This window comes from Scyliorhinus torazame, chromosome 5 (assembly GCF_047496885.1).
Source record: "Scyliorhinus torazame isolate Kashiwa2021f chromosome 5, sScyTor2.1, whole genome shotgun sequence".
In the NCBI taxonomy this organism is placed as follows: domain Eukaryota; kingdom Metazoa; phylum Chordata; class Chondrichthyes; order Carcharhiniformes; family Scyliorhinidae; genus Scyliorhinus; species Scyliorhinus torazame.
Window position 1 is genome coordinate 167,023,482 of NC_092711.1, and position 7,626 is coordinate 167,031,107.

The following is a 7,626-nucleotide window of genomic DNA, read 5'->3' on the forward strand; positions in this document are numbered from 1 at the left end:
GACTTGGGCGGAGAGATGGCAGATGGAGTTTAATCCGGACAAATGTGAGGTAATGCATTTTGGAAGGTCTAATGCAGGTAGGGAATATACAGTGAATGGTAGACCCCTCAAGAGTATTGAAAGTCAGAGAGATCTAGGTGTACAGGTCCACACACAGGTCACTGAAAGGGGCAACACAGGTGGAGAAGGTAGTCAAGAAGGCATGCAGTATGCTTGCCTTCATTGGCCGGGGCATTGAGTATAAGAATTGGCAAGTCATGTTGCAGCTGTATAGAACTTTAGTTAGGCCACACTTGGAGTATAGTGTTCAATTCTGATCGCCACACTACCAGAAGGATGTGGAGGCTTTAGAGAGGGTGCAGGAGAGATGTACCAGAATGTTGCCTGGTATGGAGGGCATTAGCTATGAGGAGCGGTTGAATAAACTCGGTTTGTTCTCACTGGAACGACGGAGGTTGAAGGGCGATCTGATAGAGATCTACAAAATTGTGAGGGGCATAGACAGAGTGGATAGTCAGAGGCTTTTCCCCAGGGTAGAGGGGTCAATTACTAGGGGGCATAGGTTTAAGGTGCGAGGGGCAAGGTTTAGAGTAGATGTACGAGGCAAGTTTTTTTACACAGAGGGTAGTGGGTGCCTGGAACTCACTACCGGAGGAGGTGGTGGAAGCAGGGACGATAGTGACATTTAAGGGGCATCTTGACAAATACATGAATAGGATGGGAATAGAGGGATACGGACCCAGGAAGTGTAGAAGATTGTAGTTTAGTCGGGCAGCATGGTCGGCACAGGCTTGGAGGGCCGAAGGGCCTGTTCCTGTGCTGTACTTTTCTTTGTTCTATTATTGGGCAGCCAATATTGAAAGGGTGCTGGGGTTATTCAGAGATCTGAATTCTATATGGGGGCAGATGGAGACAGGCACTTGTCAGGGTCCAGTTTACGGGCCTTGGTTAATGCATTGCTTCCGTTTTCTCCTATGAAATTTACCTTGAGCCCTGTGGTGGTGGCTACACTGAAGGTTTGGAGACAGTTCAGGCAACGCTATTGGCTCAGCTCAATATTGTTGTTGGCCCCTCTCTATGGGACTCACCACTTTTTGCCTACGGATTTAGATTTAGGTCCTGGAGGAGGGAAGCTCTGGAGAAGTTTGGTGACTTGTTTGTGAACGGCAGGTTTATTGGTTTTGATGAACTGGTGGAAAAATTACAACTCGCGAGCTCTAATTTTCTTAGATGCATGATTTCCTACGTAAGGAGATCTCGGCGTTTCCTTTAGCACCCCTGCCGTCTCTGATGATTTGGATTCTATCTCTTGCTGACGTGGGTGAGGGTAGGATTTCAGATATCTACAGTCTGCAGAGCAAGCTCCACTGAATGAGGTGAGGAGAAAGTGGAAGGGTGAATTGGATCTGGTTTCTGTGGAGGGGGTGTGGAGTGAGAATGTACAGGGTCAACACAACCTCCTCCTGTGTTAAGTGGAGCTTGACAGGGGGCATCTGACTAGGTTGTGTGGTTTTGTTCTCGGGGGTGGAAGACAGGTGAGCTTGGTGTTCTCGGGTCTGGCGAATCATAAAAGGTACCATCCTTTTAGCCAGACAAATAAATGTGTCAAGCTGAGGGAGCAAAGGATGTCAATGTCTTTGAGAGAGAGAGAGACCTGGGCCAAGCTTTGCAGAGTCTGCACCCTCCCTGGATTCACTTCCTTTCCCTTCAGTTGCTGCAAGTCACCAATTAAAGATCAGAATGAGAAAATAAATGGAAAGGGGGAGGAAAGAAACTGTTTTACTCACAGATGTTGGAGACAAGAGGATGTATCAGTCTGGGTAAAGCTCAATATTCATTCACACAAAGCCCGCGCTCTGATTGGCTGGAGGGCAAAAGTCCTTCCGGTGGCCCACTCTTTCCTTTCGTCAACATTTCAGCGGGAAGTCAGGGCGGGGGGAGGGTCTCTGCACATGCGCAGCTGCCTCTCTGTTCTGGACATGCGCATTACCGGTCGACGTTTGGAAGCAAGCGGAATTGTCGGTGTTTGGAGCATGCGCATTCGGAATAATGGGCCTGTTCGTTTTGGAAAGCCCGAGCAAAACTAAGGAGGTGGGTGGAAAGATTTGGAAATACTCTGTGGAGCCGCAAAACCTGATGAATAGTTGTCAGCTCCCTGATTCTGGTTCGGGAAATTCTTTCCCAGGTCCAGGCTCAAGTTAATGCCCAAAATATTTGTTCAGTGAGTGGAGGAAGGGGAGGGGAAAACAATCAGGTTAGACCCCGCCCCTCATTCACTCTGACTGGCTGCAGGTCCGAGCGGCTGTCTCCGTCCTCTAGCCCCGCCCCTCATTCTCTCTGATTGACTGGAGGACCGAGCGGCTCTCTGAGTCCTCCAGACCCGCCCCTCATTCACTGCGTGCTGGAGGACCATGCGTCTGTCTCAGTCCTCCAGCGCCGCACCTCATTAACTCTGACTGGCTGGAGGGCCAAGCGGCAGTCTCAGTCCTCCAGGCCCGCCCCTCATTATCTCTGATTGACTGGAGGACCAGTCGGCTCTCAGTCATCCAGCCCCGCCTCTCATTCACTCTGATTGGCTGGAGGACCAGTCGGCTCTCAGTCCTCCAGCTCCGATCCGTTACCTGGAGACTGGGCAGCGCATTCCCAACGTAAGATATTCAAATTCCGGCTCCAAAATCACACCCTGGCGAGTAGGCCGTGAATCCCCAAGGAAAGGTTTTTTCATTGAGCTCCGAAAATCCGGACCTCTCAGTCCACTCCCTGGAAACTAGGCCGTGAATCCCCCAGGAAAGGTCTTTATACTGACTGCTCCGAGACTCTGCCCCTCCAAGTCCGCTCCCTGAAGACAGGGAGAAAGAGGCGTTAGAGACTCGGTATTGGGGAATGAGAGAGGAAAGAATGTTCTCCAGGAACTAGAATTGTCTGTTCTGAATTTCTATCCTGTGCTGACAGTGATGTCTTTTGTAAACTCCTTTTACAGGATATGAGAAGAGGAGGAATTATAGACAGAAATCTCAAACGTAACGTCTCGATCTGACAGTCACCAGATTCCTTGGGAATCTGACTATCATCAGCCTTTGAATCTACAAGGGAAGAAGAACTGTTTGCCTAATCTGACAGCCTCTAAAGGATTTTAAACATCATTGTGACTGGAAAAGCACTGAGACCCCCCCCCCCCCCCCCCCCCCCATGAATCAACATTGTGCCATTCACAGCGGGGAGTGACACGTGTGAACGAGACTTCCAACTAATTTTCTGACCTGGAGAGACACAAGGAGACACAAAACATGGAGAAACCGTGGATATGTGGGGACTGTGGGAAGGGATTCAATGCACCATCTCAACTTGAGATTCATCAACGCAGTCACACAGGGGAGAGGCCGTTCACCTGTGCTCAGTGTCGGGAGGGATTCACTGTGTTATCCCGCCTACAGACACACCAGCGAGTTCACACTGGGGAGAGGCCGTTCAACTGCTCAGGGTGGGAAGGGATTCACTCAGTTATCCCATCGACAGACACACCAGCGAGTTCACACTGGGCATAAGCCATTCAACTGTTCAGTGTGGGAAGTGATTCACTCAGTTATCTCACCTGCGGAGACATCAGCAAGTTCACACTGGGGAGAGGCTGTTCACCAGCTCTCAGTGTGGAAATAAATTCTCTGAGTTATCCAGCCTGCAGACACACCAGTGAGTTCACACTGCGGAGAGGCCTGAGAAAGATGGAAAACAAAGTCCCCGGATGAGAGCTGCCTCACATGCGGCCGCTCCCGACATGTCGCAACCGAAGTCCCCGTCTGTTCTTAATTTCTGCTGTACTGACACTGATGTCTTTTGTAAATTGTTTTTACAAGATATTAGAAAAGGAGGAATTACAGACAGATATCTCAAACTAAACGTCTCGATCAGACTGGGTCACTCGATTCATCAGGGACTGAACGTCATCGGACTTTAAATCTAGAAGGAGAAATGTTTGCCTCGTCTGTCAGCTTGAGAAGATTTTGAACATCAGTATGACTGGAAAAGCACCAAGCCACACACACCCGACTGAGAGTGTTCCAGAGCACTGACTGTGGAAAGAGCTTTAACCAGTTACACAGCCTGAAAAAAACATCACACCATTCACAGTGGGGAGAGACCGTACACGTGTTCTGTGTGTGAACAAGGCGTCAACTGATTGTCCGCCCTGGAGAGACACGATAGACCCAGAATATGGAGAAACGATGGAAATGTGGGGACTGGGAAGGGATTCAGAGTCCCATCTGCGCTGGAGATTCATCAACGTAGTCACACTGGGGAGAGGCCCTTCACCTGCTCTCAGTGTGAGAAGGGATTCACTCAGTATTCTGACCTGCAGACACACCAGCGAGTTCACACCGGGGAGAGGCCGTTCACCTGCTCTCCGTGTGAGAAAGGATTCAGTCAGTTATCCAGTCTGCGGACACACCAGCGAGTTCACACTGGAGAGAGACCATTCACCTGCTCTCAGTGTGGGGAGGGATTCATTCAGTTGATCAGCCTGCAGATACACGAGCGAGTTCATAGCGGCAAGTGGCCGTTCACCTGCTCTCAGTGTGGGAAGGGATTCATTTCCTCATCCAACCTGCAGATACACCAGCGAGTTCATACTGGGAAGAGGCCGTTCACCTGCTCTCAGTGTGGGAAGGGAGTCACTCAGTTATCCCACCTGCAGTCCCCGCATATCCACGGTTTCTCTCACCTGTGGAGACATCAGCGAATTCACACTGGGGAGAGGCTGTTCACCTGCTCTCAGTGTGGAAATAAATTCTCTGAGTTATCCAGCCTGCAGACACACCAGCGAGTTCACACTGGGGAGAGGCCGTTCACCTGCTCTCCGTGTGAGAAGGCCATCACCGTGTTATCCAACCTGCGGAAACACCAACGAGTTCACACCAGGGAGAATTAACTCAGTTGGCTGGATGGCTGGTTTGTGATGCAAAGCGACTCCAACATCAGGGGGTTCAACTCCCGTACCGGCTGAGGTTATCCATGAAGGCCCCACCTTTTCAACATTGCCCCTTGCCTGAGGTGTGGTGACCGTCAGATTCAATCACCACCAGTCAGCTCTCTCTCTCTCAAGAGGGCAAAGCAGACTCTGGTCCTCTGGGACTTTGGCGACTCTTATTTCACACAAATACAACAAACATAGATTCCTTTAAGGAGCAAAAATCCAACAGGAAAAGTGATGCAACCGTGGCTAACAAGAAATGTTAAAGATTCCATTAGATCAATGGAGGAGACTCATAAAGTGGCCAAAATAGTCGTAAGCCTGAGGATTGAGAACTTGTTTGAGAATTCAGCAAAGGAGGATCAAGAAACTGATCAAGAGAAAATAGAATATGAGAGCGATAAACATAAAAAACGACTGGAAAAGCTCCTATAGGAATGTGAAAAGGAAAAGATTAGCAATGACCAATGTGGGTCCATTCCAGGCAGAGACAGGAGTGTTTTTTTTTTTAATTTAGAGTACCCAATTCATTCTTTCCAATTAAGGAGCAATGTAGAGTGGCCAATTCACCAACTCTGGACTTCCGGTTGCGGCTATGGAGGGAGACTTCCGGTGGCGGCTGTGAAGGAGTAAGTTGCACATTTGGTGGCTCCCGCTCTGGTCGGACTTTCGGACCTTTCCCCTGGACTTTTTTCTGGTTTTAAACGGTAAATTCAAAGGCTGAATCAATTGGGCACTGTTTCCACGTATTCGTGTATGGAGCAAAGAACCAGAAGTGCACGAAAAGGCAGAAATAAAAAGTTAGCCAAGAGCTGTGTTGAAGCTGCAGCAGGAGACAGCATGGCCGAGGACCGGACGCCTGGGGTGGTGGCGCTGCGACCATCCGAGCAGTTGATGCAGGTCATCCAGGATGGTTTCGGGGTATAAGCTCAATATGGGGAAGAGCAAGATGTTTGTGGTCCAGGCGAGAGATCAGGAGAGACGACTGCGGGATCTGCCATTCAGAGTGGTAGGGGACAGTTTCAGGTACCTAGGTATCCGAGTGGCGATGGATTTGCGACTAAATAGAATTTGGCCCGACTGGAGGATCAGATGAAGGAGGGATCCGGAAATGGGATGCGCTCCCGTTGTCTCTGGCGGGCAGAGATTAAACGGTAAAAATGACGGTCCTCCCAAGATTCCTATTCATTTTTCAATGTCTTCCCATCTTCATCCCGCAGTCCTTTTTTCAGCGGGTCAATAAAGTTATTGTGGGCTGTGTGTGGGGGGGGCAAGTCCTCGCGGGTGAAGAGGGCAATGCTTGAATGGAGTCAGGGGGATCGTGAGCTGGCGCTGCCGAATTTCAGCAGTTATTACTGGGCGGCTAACATAGCCATGGTGAGGAGGTGACTGGTGGGGGGGGAAGCCGGCGTGGGTGCGCATGGAGACGGCTTCTTGGAAGGGCACAAGTCTGGGGGCGTTGGTAACAGCGCCTCTACCATTCCCGCCAGCGCGGTACTCCACCAGTCCGAGTGGTGGTGGCGGCCTGAGAGTCTGGGGGGAGTGGAGGAGACATGTGGAAGCAGAGGGGGCATCGGTGTGGTCCCCAATCTGCAATAATCACTGCTTTGCCCTGGGGAGGATGGACGGGGGGGGGTTCCGAATTTGGCGGAGAGCGGGGATCAAGAGGATGGGCGACATGTTTATAGAGGGGAGTTTTCCGAGTATGAGGGCGCTGGAGGAGAAGTTTGCATTGGCGGGGGGAAATGAATTTCGATATCTGCAGGTGCGGGACTTTTTGCAGAAGCAGGTACCAACCTTCCCACTCCTGCCGCTAAGGGGGATTCAGGATAGGGTGGTTTCTAGAGGATGGATAGGAGAGGGAAGCGCCTCGGACATATATAAAGAGCTTATGGGATTGGAGGAGACGCAGACTGAGGAGCCAAAGCAAAAGTGGGAGGAGGAGCTGGGGGGAGAGTTAGAGGAGGGCCTTTGGGCGGACACGCTGAGTAGGGTCAACGCGACCGCAACATGTGCCCGGCTCAGCCGGATCCAATTCAAGGCCGTTCACCGGCCCACATGACAGTGGCTCGGATGAGCAGATTCTTTGGGGTGGAGGACAGGTGTGCGAAGTGCGCGGGGGGGCCAGTGAACCATGTCCACATGTTCTGGGCATGTCCAAGGCTGAGGGGATTTTGGCAGGGGTTTGCCGACGTCATGTCCAAGGTATTAAATACGAGGGTGGCAATGAGTCCAGAGGTGGCGATTTTCGGGTTGTCGCAGGATCCGGGAATCCAGGAGGAGAAAGAGGTGGATGTTCTGGCCTTTGCTTCCCTGGTAGCCCGGAGGCGGATATTACTGGCATGGAGGGACTCAAAGCCCCTGAAATCGGAGATTGGCTTTCGGACATGGCTGGCTTCCTCTGCCTGGAGAAAATTAAGTTTGCCATGAGAGTCTCTGTTAGGGTTCACCCGGAGGTGGCAACCATCCGTCGACTTCGCGGAGAATTAATCATCAGCAGAAGGGGGGGGGGGGGGGGGAGGAGGGGGTTAGGCTCGCGTAGATTAGGGGGGTAAGTAATTGTAGGACCTGTGGGAGAGGGAGGTGGTATTTGCACTAGGTTAATATTTTCCTTGTTATGTACATTGTTATTTTGTTGCTGTTACAATGCCAAAGAA

The 7,626-nt window shown here is 50.9% G+C and overlaps 1 long non-coding RNA gene across 1 annotated transcript; it reads left to right on the top strand.

The window, feature by feature from the left end:
- Window positions 1–1,992: 1,992 nt before the first annotated feature.
- Window positions 1,993–6,133, top strand: LOC140420519 (uncharacterized). Its single transcript, XR_011946421.1, has 2 exons — window positions 1,993–2,091; window positions 2,981–6,133. It is a non-coding gene; the product is annotated as an uncharacterized lncRNA (long non-coding RNA).
- Window positions 6,134–7,626: the final 1,493 nt, after the last annotated feature.